This window comes from Ambystoma mexicanum, chromosome 6q (assembly GCF_040938575.1).
Source record: "Ambystoma mexicanum isolate Mex_15411 chromosome 6q, UKY_AmexF1_1, whole genome shotgun sequence".
Taxonomy (NCBI): Eukaryota; Metazoa; Chordata; class Amphibia; order Caudata; family Ambystomatidae; genus Ambystoma; species Ambystoma mexicanum.
The window spans coordinates 1,425,518,707-1,425,531,644 of NC_090937.1; the positions used below are offsets into that span (position 1 = coordinate 1,425,518,707).

At 45.3% G+C, this 12,938-nt stretch overlaps 1 protein-coding gene across 4 annotated transcripts in view; it reads right to left on the bottom strand.

Annotated features, from left to right (window-relative positions):
• Positions 1-12,938, bottom strand: part of NSD2 (nuclear receptor binding SET domain protein 2) — a 1,742,450-nt gene that overhangs the window by 173,163 nt on the left and 1,556,349 nt on the right. The gene's annotated exons all lie outside the window — the stretch shown is intronic.

The following is a 12,938-nucleotide window of genomic DNA, read 5'->3' on the forward strand; positions in this document are numbered from 1 at the left end:
ATCACAGCATTACTGAAAAGGAACAAAGCCTTCATGTGGACCGATTAAGCTGAACAAGCGGTTAAACAACTCAGGGCACAGTTTACCTCAGCGCCGATTTACAAACAACCAGATCCTCAACTTCCATTCATCGTTGAAATTGATGCGTCCAGCGTGGCGATGGGAGCTGTATTGTCCCAACGAGATCCGACCACTAATCGATTACATACTCTGGTGTTTTGGTCAAAGAAATTCTCCCCTGAGGAACTGACTTACACAAATAGTGACAGAGTTGCTTGCCATTTAAGCTGCTATCTACAATATCCCAATCTACAATATCTGCGAACAGCACAAGTGCAAACTCCCCGTCAGCTTAGATGGGCCCAGTTCTTTTCGGACTATGACTTTGTCATAACCTTCCGTCCAGGAGTCAAAAACGGAAAGGCGGAAGCCCAATCACACATCGGATGGAATCTGGAGGGAAGAGATGTTTATGCAGTTCCAGACCCCGTGGCTATTATCCCAGGAAGTAAATTGTTGGGATTGACAAGTTAAACGCTGCCTCCTTTAGAGCAAATGTGCATTGAAATTAGGCACTATCTATCACCAGTTACAGGTTTGAGTGTCCCAAGACCCTCAACGGACCATGGAAGATGGCCTACCGTACTATGGAGGGCGCCTGTACTTACTGGAGCCAAACCTTCAAGACAATGTTTTACACAAATACCACAATGCTTTAACCGCTGCCCATCCTTAAAATCCCCAAAACTCTAGTGCAAATTCTGCAACATTTTTGGTAGCCTAAGTGGCGAAAGAACGTCATCCAATATGTAAAGACTTGTGATGTGTGTGCCCGCAACAAGACTTCCAAAATGGAACCATCAGGATTAGAATATTGTCCATACCACCTGCTCCATGGAATACAATATCACTGGACTTTATTACCTATTTACCTCCTTCAAACGAGTAAAACACCATCCTGGTAGTAGTAGACCTACTAACCAAGATGGAGCATTTCATCGCGTTGAGTCTTACGAAATGCAAAGATTGTTGCTCAAGTTTTCCTAACAAACATTGTAGGATTACATGGGTTTGCATCCCGGACCCACGGAGTCCATTCGTATTCAAATTTTGGAGGAGTTGTGAGAAGGCTCAAATTAAAATACGACTATCCACCAGCTATTACCCAGAAACCGATGGTGAGACGGAGAGAAGTAACCAAACCTTTCAGCAATACCTGCGTTGCAGGTTTACCCAGGTGGACAGTTGGGATAATCTGCTGTGGGCAGTGGAATATGCATACAACAGTATTCCCAGTGCCACAGGTTTTTCACGGTTCCACTTTTTACATGGAAGGAATCCACGTACCACAGCTCTTGATCCGACTACTGCTTTGAAAATGTCAGCTGTAACATTTCTGCATACTAGTATCAGAGAAACTTTAAGCAAAGCCACTAGAACCCTGCACGATGCCAAAGCTGTTCAGAAAATATTTGCCGATAACAAAAGAAGAAATGCACCAGTTAAAAAGTCGGCAACGAAGTCTGGTTCTCCACCAAACATTCTGTTAAAAGGCCCCAACAGGTTTCACCCTAAATTCATTGGTCCCTACCACGTAACAGCCATCATTAACCCTGTTTTACTTAAAGTGGGGCTACCCTCCTCATTGAAGCTCCACCCTGTCTTCCATGCATAGTTACAGAAACCAGTACACCCCGGCACATGAAACTCAATCTCTAATCCTTTATTAGCCAATAATTACATTACCTGGGGGATTGGAAGGGGTGCATCGATTTCGATTGGACTTGGGAACCAGTAGAAAACATTCATGCACCCAGTTTGTTAGCCCTTTACCATCATAATCATCCCACGAAGACCGGGGTCGGCCCTTCTTGGGGGGGCGTGGGGGTCGTTGTAGGGGAGTGCTGTCAGGATTGCAGTGCAGGTACAAGGCTGATGGGTCAGGGCCAGGAGGATCTCTCCCCATGACAGTGGTGTAGGGAGAAGATGGATTTGTTGGATGCCTGGCTGGCAGGCAGAGGCGCATATGGAACAAGGCAGCACCCCATCCCAACATGGCTGCCAAAGAGGAACCAACTGTGAAACCCAACATGGCACCGGATAGATACATGGATCTGACATCCTTGGTGCTCTAGTACTGACAGGGTGCGGTCCGTGGCTATGAAACCATGCCCCGGACCACTCTGCCCTTAGCGCTTTGTCTGCTTCCTAACAGAGCAGTGTTACGCTTACCGCTCCTGTTTATTTTGCATGTGCGAATCGGCACCTAAGCGAGTTTGTAGCATTCTCACCTGCAATGGAAGAATTACTTTCCCCGGTGGGCTTCTGCTTCGTGTTCGGTCTTGATCCTTACTTTCACCTCGGTAGACTTGGGGCGTCCCATCCTGGTGTGTCCGATCCTTCATCTGCCATCCACATTAATCACAGTTCCTGGGAACCTGAAATAAGAAAACGACAATAGTAAGAAACTGAAATACCACATATTTCCTAGCTCCCGTACACGGTTTAACTTGGACTCCCTTGCATACAAGTTCCAGCTTCTTCAGTCCCCTCTGAGTCCAGACAGCTTGCCGGTGTTTCGCGTAGAAGTGCCGAAATAAAGAGATTAATACTGAACGCATCAATAAAGACTTTGTACATACAAGCTATGTTTCACATTCAGAAGCGACCAAGGTCTAGAATAAGTCCTCACTAGAATTTACCTGCTCATCATCCGTATCCAGTGCGTTGCAGCTAGTCTGGACCACTAGCTTTCAGTGAAGTAACTGGAGTTGGATACCTACCAGCCAACCTTGGCCTTCAGACCTCAGTTCATTACGGTGAGCAAAAGCCGCAACATGCCAGCCAGCTAGCTACCTCAGGGAAGGCGAAAGACGGAAGGAGGGAGAGAAAGAAATAGAAATCAATATTAAATACATACACTTACCTTTAGGTTATCCAGACCCCCTGAAGACCATTTTCCAGAGGAACCAAGTTCATCCAGGTCCCTCCCAGCCTCACGGTCCTCTGGAGGTTAAGCCACTGGCAGACCGCTGGGGAAGAGAGTGGCTGGGGTATTCTTCAGTGCACAGTTAACCCGAGTGAGGGGGCAACGCGTTATAATAGTGCGGTCCAGGCACTCCTGCAGGGCACAAAGGGTAAGCGTTACAATTTTGAAAGTATTGTGCCATTGTACTGTGCTTCTGCAGAATTGGGACGGTAGTTCCGTACCTGTTGGCGTACTGTAACTGCTCATACTTTGGAAGTGTTTGAGGATATGTTTGTAGCACAGTGGTTGTTGAAGGTTGGGTTGTTGTAATGCTGCAAATAAAATTGTACTATGCTTTAATTAGAAGTTACTCACCGTAGTAACTAACGTACTCTTAGTCCATAGTCCCCTTTCCTCCATACTGTATGGGCGTCCCTTCCAAGGGACGGAAGATGGAACCTTCTTCCCCTTTAAATTTAGAGGGGCGCGGGATGCGGCTCACGGAGCATGCACTGCCCTCACTCCGCCCTCCGGCGCCACACCTCAGTCCCCATTGACGCATCGACAATAGAATTAACATCGCCTAATGACACCAGTATTATTAGGGGGATGGTGGAGGGACGTATGGAGGAAAGGGGACTATGGACTAAGAGTACCTAAATAACTACAGTGAATGACTTAGAATTACTCTTACGTCCGACCCCTTTCCTACACACTGTATGGGCGATTACAAATGATTGTAGCCCCAGGGTGGAGAGGAGACCCCCGTTAAGCAAATAGATTCCTGAGAACCGCCTGCCCGAAAGCTGCATCAGATCTAGAGCCGGCATCCCCACAGTAATGCTTGCAGAAAGCCGAGGGAGAGGCCCAAGTGGCCGTCCTTCTTATGGCTTGCCAAAGACATGGCGCTGGAATGTGATGGCCATTGCCTTGGCCCAGACTGCGTGGGCATGAATGTTGGCCGGGAGCGGCTTGTGCTGGCCCTCATATGCTTCTTTGATGGCAGAGTCCATCCAGCGGGATATGGAAGCCTTAGAGGCCTGATACCCTGGTTTTGAGCCTCCAAAAGTGACAAACAGGGCGTCCGATTTTTGGAAGCCCTTGGTCCTGTCCAAGTAGAATTTCAGGGCACGTCTGACATCCAGGCAGTGCAGCTCTCTCTGTGCTTCGTCCTTGGGATCGGGAAAAAACATATTTCCTTGTTCAAGTGGAAAGCAGACAGAACCGTGGGCAGAAATGCCTGGTGAGCCGCAGGACTTTGTCCTTGTGAAAGGTAGTATACGGTTCCGAGGCGACCAGCGCCTGGATTTCGCTGACTACGAGCCGAGGTGAGGCCGACTAGTAAAGTCGTCTTGATGGTGACTAGCCTGTCGTCCACGGTCACCAGTGGCTCGAATGGTTTGTGCGTCAGGGTGCCAAGACTATGTTAAGGTCCCACACCGGGTGCAGTCTCTTGACGGGCGGGTAGAGCCTTCAGAATCCCGTCATAAGTTTGACGATAGGATTGGAAGAGGAGAAGATGCCTTCCTCCGAGTTCCTATAAGCCTCAATGGCTGCGAGGTATGTGCGGCAGGTGTCCAGGAGGCAGGTGCATGCCAGGGGGTAGATTCCCTTTGAGTCTGCCCAGTGGCAGAATCTGGTCCATTTGCTTTTGTACTGGACCCTGGTAGCCTTGCTCCTGGCGCCCTGTACGATCTCCAGATTAGCCCGAGGGAGGCTGAGGTGCCAAAACATTACCTGCTCAGGTAGCACGCTTTGAGGGCTAGTTTCCCTGGCGCCGGGTGGATGACTCTGCCCCCCTGCTGTGCCAGAAGGTATGCTGGGCCCGTCGGGAGGTGAATCGGTGGCACTTCCGAGAGACTGAGTAGCTCTGAAAAACATGTCATGGTCGGCACCACCGAGCTATTAGAATGAGGAGGATCCTTGATCTTGCAAATTACCCTGTGAATCAGGGGTGTGGGCGGAAAGGAGTAGGCTATCATGCCGGTCCACTGGAGGTGAAATGCATCGCCCAGAGAGCTGGGGCCCTGACCTTGCCAGGATGCAAACTGGGGACACTTCTTGTTGTGCCAGGTGGCAAAGAGATCCACCTGGGGGTGACCCCACCTGTTGAAGATCTCCTGAATAACAAGGTTGCTTAGTTGCCACTCGTAATTGTCCGCGCCCAGCCTGCTGAGCCTGTCCGCTTCCAGGAGGAGGACTGCCGTGAGGTACATGTCGTTTTCCAGGGGCCACTCCCACATGCTGATCGCCAGTCTGCACAGAGGAGGGGATCTGTTGCCTCCCCGCTTGTTGACGTACATGCTTGTCGAGTTGTCCGTCTGGATGAGGACAACCTTGCCCCTGAGAAGTAGTAGGAAGGTCCTGCGCACCAGCACGATGGCGTTCAGCTCTAGCCAATTGATGTGCTATTCCTGCTCATGTTGAGGTGCCGTGGACCGAGAGATTGTTTAGGCTGGCTGCCCAGCCCTCGAGCGAGGATTCCATGGTGACGGTGGCCTGTAGAGTGGGCGGACGGAAGGGCTTGCCCATCCATAGGTGGCAGTCTCTGGACCACCAAGTTAGGTCCGGGTGGAGAGATGGAGGAACATTGATCAGCTAGGATTGAGAGCCCTGCCCCTGGTTCCATGAGGCCGCCAAGTGCAGCTGAATCCTCCTCATCCTTAGTCTTGTATGCAGGACGGCTAACAGGACAGCTGCCATTAGACCCAGGAGATGTTGGTACCACCATGCCGAGCTCACCTCTCTGCTGAAGAAGCAGGCGGTGGCCCTCTTCATAGCCGAGATTTTTTTCCTCCGAAGGAAATACCTTCTGGGAGCAAGTGTCCCAGATGAGGCCCAAAAATGTCAGAGTCTGTGTGGGTTGCAGCTGCAACTTCTTGAGGTTGAGCGAAAACTCCAGATCGTGTAGAGTGTTCATAAGGGCATGGGAAGAGTGGTGAACGGCTTCCGGAGATGTAGCCCCGACGAGCCAGTCGTCAAGGTATGGGTAAATGTGGAGGCCCTGTGCTCTTAGGAGAGCCGCCATTGCATTCGTGAGCCTGGTGAAGTCCCTGGGGGCCGAGTTGAGGCCAAACGGAAAGACCTTGTACTGAAAATGGTAGCCCATGATCCTAAACCGGAGAAAAGAACGATGGGGCTGCCAAATCAGGAAATGCGGTAGAAGTCGACATGCGCCGGGGAGGAGCGGGACGCTTGAGGACCGAATACAAAAAGACAAAAAAAGACGACAGAGTAGAAGTAACCACGCGCGGAATTTCATGGCCGAAGCCAAACCCAGGAGCGCTGGTGAATTCTGCCCGTTCCTGTCGATGCGGAAACGGGGACTGAGGTGTGACGCCCGAGGGCGGAGTCAGGGCAGCACCTCTAAATTTAAAGAGGAAGAAGGTTTTTTTTCTGGTGAAAAAGGTTCTGTCTCCCGTCCCTTGGAAGGGACGTCCATACAGTATGCAGGAAAGGGGATGGGACGTAAGAGTAAGGTACATACCAGGTGGCATATTCTAACTGTTTACAGTGTCCCCTTCCTGTAGGGTAGGTTTACAAACTCATGCATTCATTTTGCATTCATGTTGCTACTTTCACATCTGTGTACATTCTGAAGTGGTGGTGTACCACTATGGATTTACGTAGTGATAGTTCAATATGTATAGCATTTGTATGCGTATTCTTAATGATATGGTGACTCATTTGCCTACTTGGTTTCAGAGGTTACTGAGGTTAGTTTTGAACCCTCATACTTAGTACTTTCCCTTGTAAGCATCATGTGGAAATTAGTGCTACTGACTTTTGTGTACACGTTTTGTTTGAGTGTACTCATTGGGTTCACTCGGGATAAAATTATCGAACACACACTTTAATGCATTTCTTGAATGCGTGCTGTATGGTAACTTGCTTTAGGGTGACAGTGTGGAAGGTAATTCTTTATTTGTGCCTTTACAAGAGTACTGGTTCCTGTTGGGGATTAAGGTCTAGAGGTTTTGTAAATCAATGACTACATTTCGCCTTCAAGAACATTAAGTAGGTATCATTTCCAGGTACTCGCTGCTTTCCAGGTACTCGCTGCTTTGGAATGATGGACGTATCATTGCATTCCCACCATGAACATTGCTTTGTAATGTATGCGATACACTGCCCTCCACTGGTTGTGTCGCCTGTGTGGTAGATTATGGATACTGTTGTGAAGGTTTTCTTGCTAAGTGATACCTGGCCATGTGTGACGGCTGTACGTTTGGGGTTGTTTTTGGCTCCATCGCCATTGTATCATAAGAGCATTAGAATTCCATATTGACTATGTGAGAGTATATGTACCGTCGACCGATTATCAGAATTGCACGATGTACACAATATGCCATAGTTTGCATTGTGCAATAGTTGTTGAAATGGAATGGAGTCACAGTTAGGTATTGGTACATACACAGAGCATTTGTTGGGGACTCGCCCCTGACTGAGATGGTTGCAGAGACTGCATGTATGTCTCCACATGTAGAAAATGTGAAAGACTTCATTTAGGAGTATGTTTCTGCTTGCCAGTATTTGTAGTGAGTACATTACAAATTCCTGTGGATCTTCTTGTCGGTTTAACGTGCATTTCACCATTCCAGCACAGTAGTCCAATTCTCTCCTTACTTCTGAGACACTGTAAATGTTGTCAGGATTACTTGCTGCATTTTTGTGCAGGACGAGCATTAGTAAACACAACTGGTCTGGGCCATTTAAAAAAATGCTTTGCGCAATTGCTGGAATTTGTACTACAACATTTATTGTGACATTTGCATAGCAATTAACACATGTTGTATTAGACAATTTTATTGGACCAGTTCTTTCTGTGTCCGAGTACTGTGATGGAAGGGTACGTGGTGTGTTTGAAGAGGCACTTTTTTGTGCATGTGCAGCTGGGTATGTCTTGTCTTCCTTACTCCTTTTGTGTGTTTTTGATAGTTGCTGTAGTATGAGCTCATTTCAATTTATTTGGTGGTACTGTTGGAAAATCATTTACTGCTGTGTCTTTCAGAGTTTTAATGGGCTTCTTACAACAAAGGAAAAGAGACCTATAAATTCAGTACCACTTTACATATTACCCTTTATTTGCACACATTCATAGCCACTATTCGGAAATGGAAGGGGGACCAGAAACAGATACATATATTGGAAATGTTGACATTTCTACAAGTTGGTGGTGAGGGGAGGAAGGGATGGAGGTCTCATCAAAGCGTCTCTCATGACACGCAATTTGCGGAGGAGGAGGGCTGGAAAATGGGTAAGGCGGCATGTGCAGATGGGGCACTGGTATTTGATTTTCTACATAATATGTTCTTGTACAAAATTATGCAAGGCAGAAAATGTGTTCAGCAATTCATCCATGTTGGCGGCCAGGTGGTCTACTTTCATATTTAAAGCATTTCCTTCGGTTTCTGTGGCCGTATATTGCTGTGGAAGAGGGGCCGCTTCTGGTCTACTCCTTTGTATTTCCTTATGTTCTTTTAAAGAAAAACAAATGTTTTTAGTATACATGAAGCAATATATTGTAATTGTGTTACTTTTCACACTGCATTCCCTACCTATGGGGTTACTATGGTCACTCATTTCATCATGTGGGAAAATCTCCTCCAGCCATTCTAGGGTGATTGCACTTGCAGTAATTATTTCCCTTTTAACCGTGCATTGCCTACCAATGGGGTTATTGTCCTCATTCATTTTTTCATGTGGAGAATTCTCTTCCACACATTCTAGGGTAGTTGCTATTGCCGTGCACAAAAAGAAACGATTATGCTTTCCTACTATTGCAGAATACAGGACCTGTGCACTTATAACATACACTTTAGTGTATGTAGTACGATGCATTTACGTTCTGCTCTACGTAGTTGGCATCCCTAACTCTGCCTCTTTGTCATTTGTTGGAACGGCTAACATTAAGATATCTTGAAAGTCCAAGACCCAGACCTCAAAGATCAGCCTAAACAGGAGTCTAGTGACTGTAAGAATACATGTAATTTAGATAGCTTTTGTGAAAGTAACATAAAATTGGTTTTTGTTTTTCACTTCCGGCAATAATTCAGTCACAACTCTGTCAAAACTGGAAATGATCTAGGAGATTTCGCCACATAATGAATGTGGATTCTTTATTTGACTTTATTTTTCAGTTTTTTTATATATGTGACTGTAAATATGTAATTGTAAATAATTAGGGTTGTAATTATGTCTTTTTTTGACTACACAATTGAGTACAAGAAGATGAATGTGATTCTTTGTCCACACTCCATGTACGTGCCATTGTTAATAATTGTTATTGCACCACATACTTTAACTGTTTTGATCTCTCTTTGCTTTACTTGATCTATTTGCATATAAAGCACATATTATTGTACGTTTGGCTAAAGTTGGTTCAATTAGCATACTCAGACTTAACGAATGCATAGAAGTGTGACTAGCTCATCAATAGTCCCATTTCCCACCACTGCTTGACGGTTTTAGCAAGGGCAGGGTAGGAACAAGCCTGTGCCCCACCTAAATACAGGAAGGGCACCATTAAAAATTTCTAGGGAAAAGGGGACAACTTGTTTTGTTTAAAAATTGTTGAAATGGAAGCAGGTGTGCAGGAGTATTGTTGAAGGCAGAGGTTAGTTCTCTTGTTGCTGCATTCCATTACGCTAGATACCCTATGCCTTTGCGCTGTTTGTTTCGAAAGTACCGACTTTGTGCACCTACTACACTGTCCCTTACCATTCCCACATTTGCTCCTGTTTGTATATTTTTCTGTTCTTCGCTGCATGGTACCACTTTGTATGACCACCCCTCCCTTTATCAGCAGGTTGGATGCCACTCTATGTCCGCGATCAGACGCACTGTTATCAACCACCGTGGCTATTAGTATGGCGGAACCAGCTTTAGTATATCTATGCTAAATAAGACTATCCTCTTAAAACCTATGAAATTCAGTGACAAAAAACATTATTCAAGGGATGTTATGGTTACTTTGCGCTATTAAAAAACTCTCACCTTTACTGACAAAAACTATGCTAAAGGAACGTTCTGGTTACAGTGCCCTACTAAAAACCTATGCAATTCACTGACAAAAAACGTTGTTAAAGTGACGTTCTGGTTAAGTTGCACTAGTAAAAACCTATGCAAGTCAATGGACAAATGTTGTTACAGGGACGTTATGGTTACAGGTAAATTCGAAAAACCCCAGTTATGGTATGCTAAGCTACCATAACTCGCGCCACCACTGTGCACTGCTAACACTAACATCCATGACATGAAAGATGACATCACAAATGTCATTGATGACTTCACATGTGCTTGTCATGAAAAACCTCCACAATTATAATGTTGGCATAACACTATCAGAGTTCATTGGGAGAACTATGATAACATACATAGTTCATTAAGCAATGCATTGCTATAAAGACCATTGCATTACAAAGTTCTTTCTATTACATGAACCTACTTGTGTAGAAACGTAGGCATTGTCTGCAGCATGCACCATAGAGGTGCAATATTCAACATCTTGCCATGTTGGATAGTAAAATGATGAATGCTTTCGTTTCAGAGTTTTGCGTACTGTAAACATGTCATAAGTAGCTAACAATGACTCACTTACCACATAATTGTACTACTACACACAGAGAGACCACAACGCATACAAATATGAGCATACACAGGGAAAGTAAAGTACGCAAAAAAGCAGCACTATTACCAGAAACTGGTCATAACCTAACTGATTATCTTCATGCACAGAAATAATTGCTGTGTTTCACCATGATGAAACTAGTGTAAGACCATATCAGAAAGGTAAGTGCTACAAATGTAGTACCATTTGACTGTTTACTTGCTGACTGTCAGTGAAGAAAACCACCTGGCCTAGATATGTCTGGTTATATTTGGTAGAGTGATCTGAGCTGCAATGCAAGTACAATCGTTTTTTTTATAACATTCGCCTTCTACGCCAAGCATTACCCTATGTCCCCGTCACTGACCATGCTGTGGTTGTGGGGGCCCTAGTAAATTTTAATAATAATTTTATTGTGATTTAGTTTACAATGAAACTTTACACATAAAATATACCTTAAGTAAGAACAAAGTTATAACGAGAAAAAACATCAGTAATTAACAAAAAACATTGCATAAGAAATTACCAAGAAAGGCAAAACATTAAATTATCTAAATATACATATCCTAAAAACCATATAAAACATCTTCATTTTAGATTCACATTTACAATAGTTCTGGAACCGGATCTTGCCACATACTACCACATATTCTCCAATGAGAGTTTCAGATGGAATAACAATCTAATTTCAGTATTGTTACAATTCCTATAAAAATAGGGGCCTGTATTGGCCAACAACACCTCTTGGATTTCAACGATGGCTATACATCAACTCCTCTTTATATCCTCCTATATGGTTATGTTAAGGCTAATTTCCACCTTCAGCCAAACAATGTACAGTGCCATCAGGAGCCTTATACTGTTGGAATACATACAGTGATGCCAGAATAGCTCCTCTTTGATGTAACCTTGGTTATGCACAAGCTTACCCAAGCCAAGGTTTATGGTACTTGACATTTTGTGACATTCAGTCAAAACATGTCTGGCCGTCTCTAGCTGATTCACTCCTTTACATAACCGGCAAAGCCGTAATTCTGGGGGGATCATGTCTCTTCTGCCCGTTGTTGTTAAAGTAGGTAGTTGTTCTAGCCTTAGAAGTAAAATAAAACGTCTAAGTCTCCTATCCGGGCACAAATTGAGATAGCTCTGCGGATTTTTGTAGTTATACAGTCTATACTGGACAAACTGATAGCTTTTCAGCTTCTGGAGATGAGCGTAATTCTCCAGCCAATCCCACAGCTCTATGCGTTTGACCAGAGCCCTTTGCATTTCTACAGTGACACTGCCCATCCTAATTTGCCACCCAATGGTCATCAGGAATTTAGACATTTGCTGCTTCAAGGGGCACGAGGATTTATCCTTCGGAATCTCTAGGTAGACTGCATTGAATAGCCCATTCTTAGTCTCACCCCTCATTCTCAGGTAGAGTAGGGCTCGCTTTTTTAGTACTAATCGCTTTTAATGAGGTCAGCCCCAGTTCCAATCTTAATATTGCCATTGGGATTCCCGGTGGTAGGCCCAGGATAGAGCACCAGAATTTCCCCTCAATCACCTGCAACCATTTCAGGTCAGAGTTGAGGAGGGCTTCCAGACCGTAGGTGATCATAGGGGATAAAACCTGCACGTACAGTTGTCGCGTACCCCAGATGGTAAATCCACCCTGATTTACTGTAAATCTATGGAACAGTGCAGTCAGTTGGGTTGCCTTTACATTGCGTGACTGTTTGCAGAGTCCATAGTCGCCGATACTCTCAAATTCTATACCTAGGTAACGATAATGAGGTGAATAGGCAATGGTATCTGAACCAACTCTGAGCTGCACACGAGTGGTATTCTTGTTGGTAAATCTCATTGCCTTAGTTTTTTCCAAATTAATTTTAAGGCCGTTCCTCTCGGCGTATTCCCACAGAGCGATGGCCGACCTTCGTAGCCCACTAACAGTGTGGTCCAGTATAACCAGGTCGTCCGCATAGGCAAGGACAGGACAGATGGAATCTCCTATTTTCGGTGGGCAATTTGTCGCAGCCCTAATGGCCTCCGGGATGTCATGTACGTACATATTATAGATCAGCGGGCCGTAACATAACCTTGTTTGACCCCCCTATTTTGGAACACAGTTCTAGTAGTGTGTCCTTCCTGATCTAATTTTACTTTGGCAGATGTATTCTGATGGAGTAGTCTGAGATAATAAGTCAGGCCCTCCGGGCAACCCATTGCTTTTAACTTCTGCCAGAGGGCCTCTCGTGGAATAGAGTCAAATGCCGCCGAAAAGTCTATATAGAGGGCATATAGTGGTGGTTGCCCTCCTGATCTGGCTCGTGTTCTCAAAAGGTCCAGCACCAGGATGTTGTGTGCCGTAGA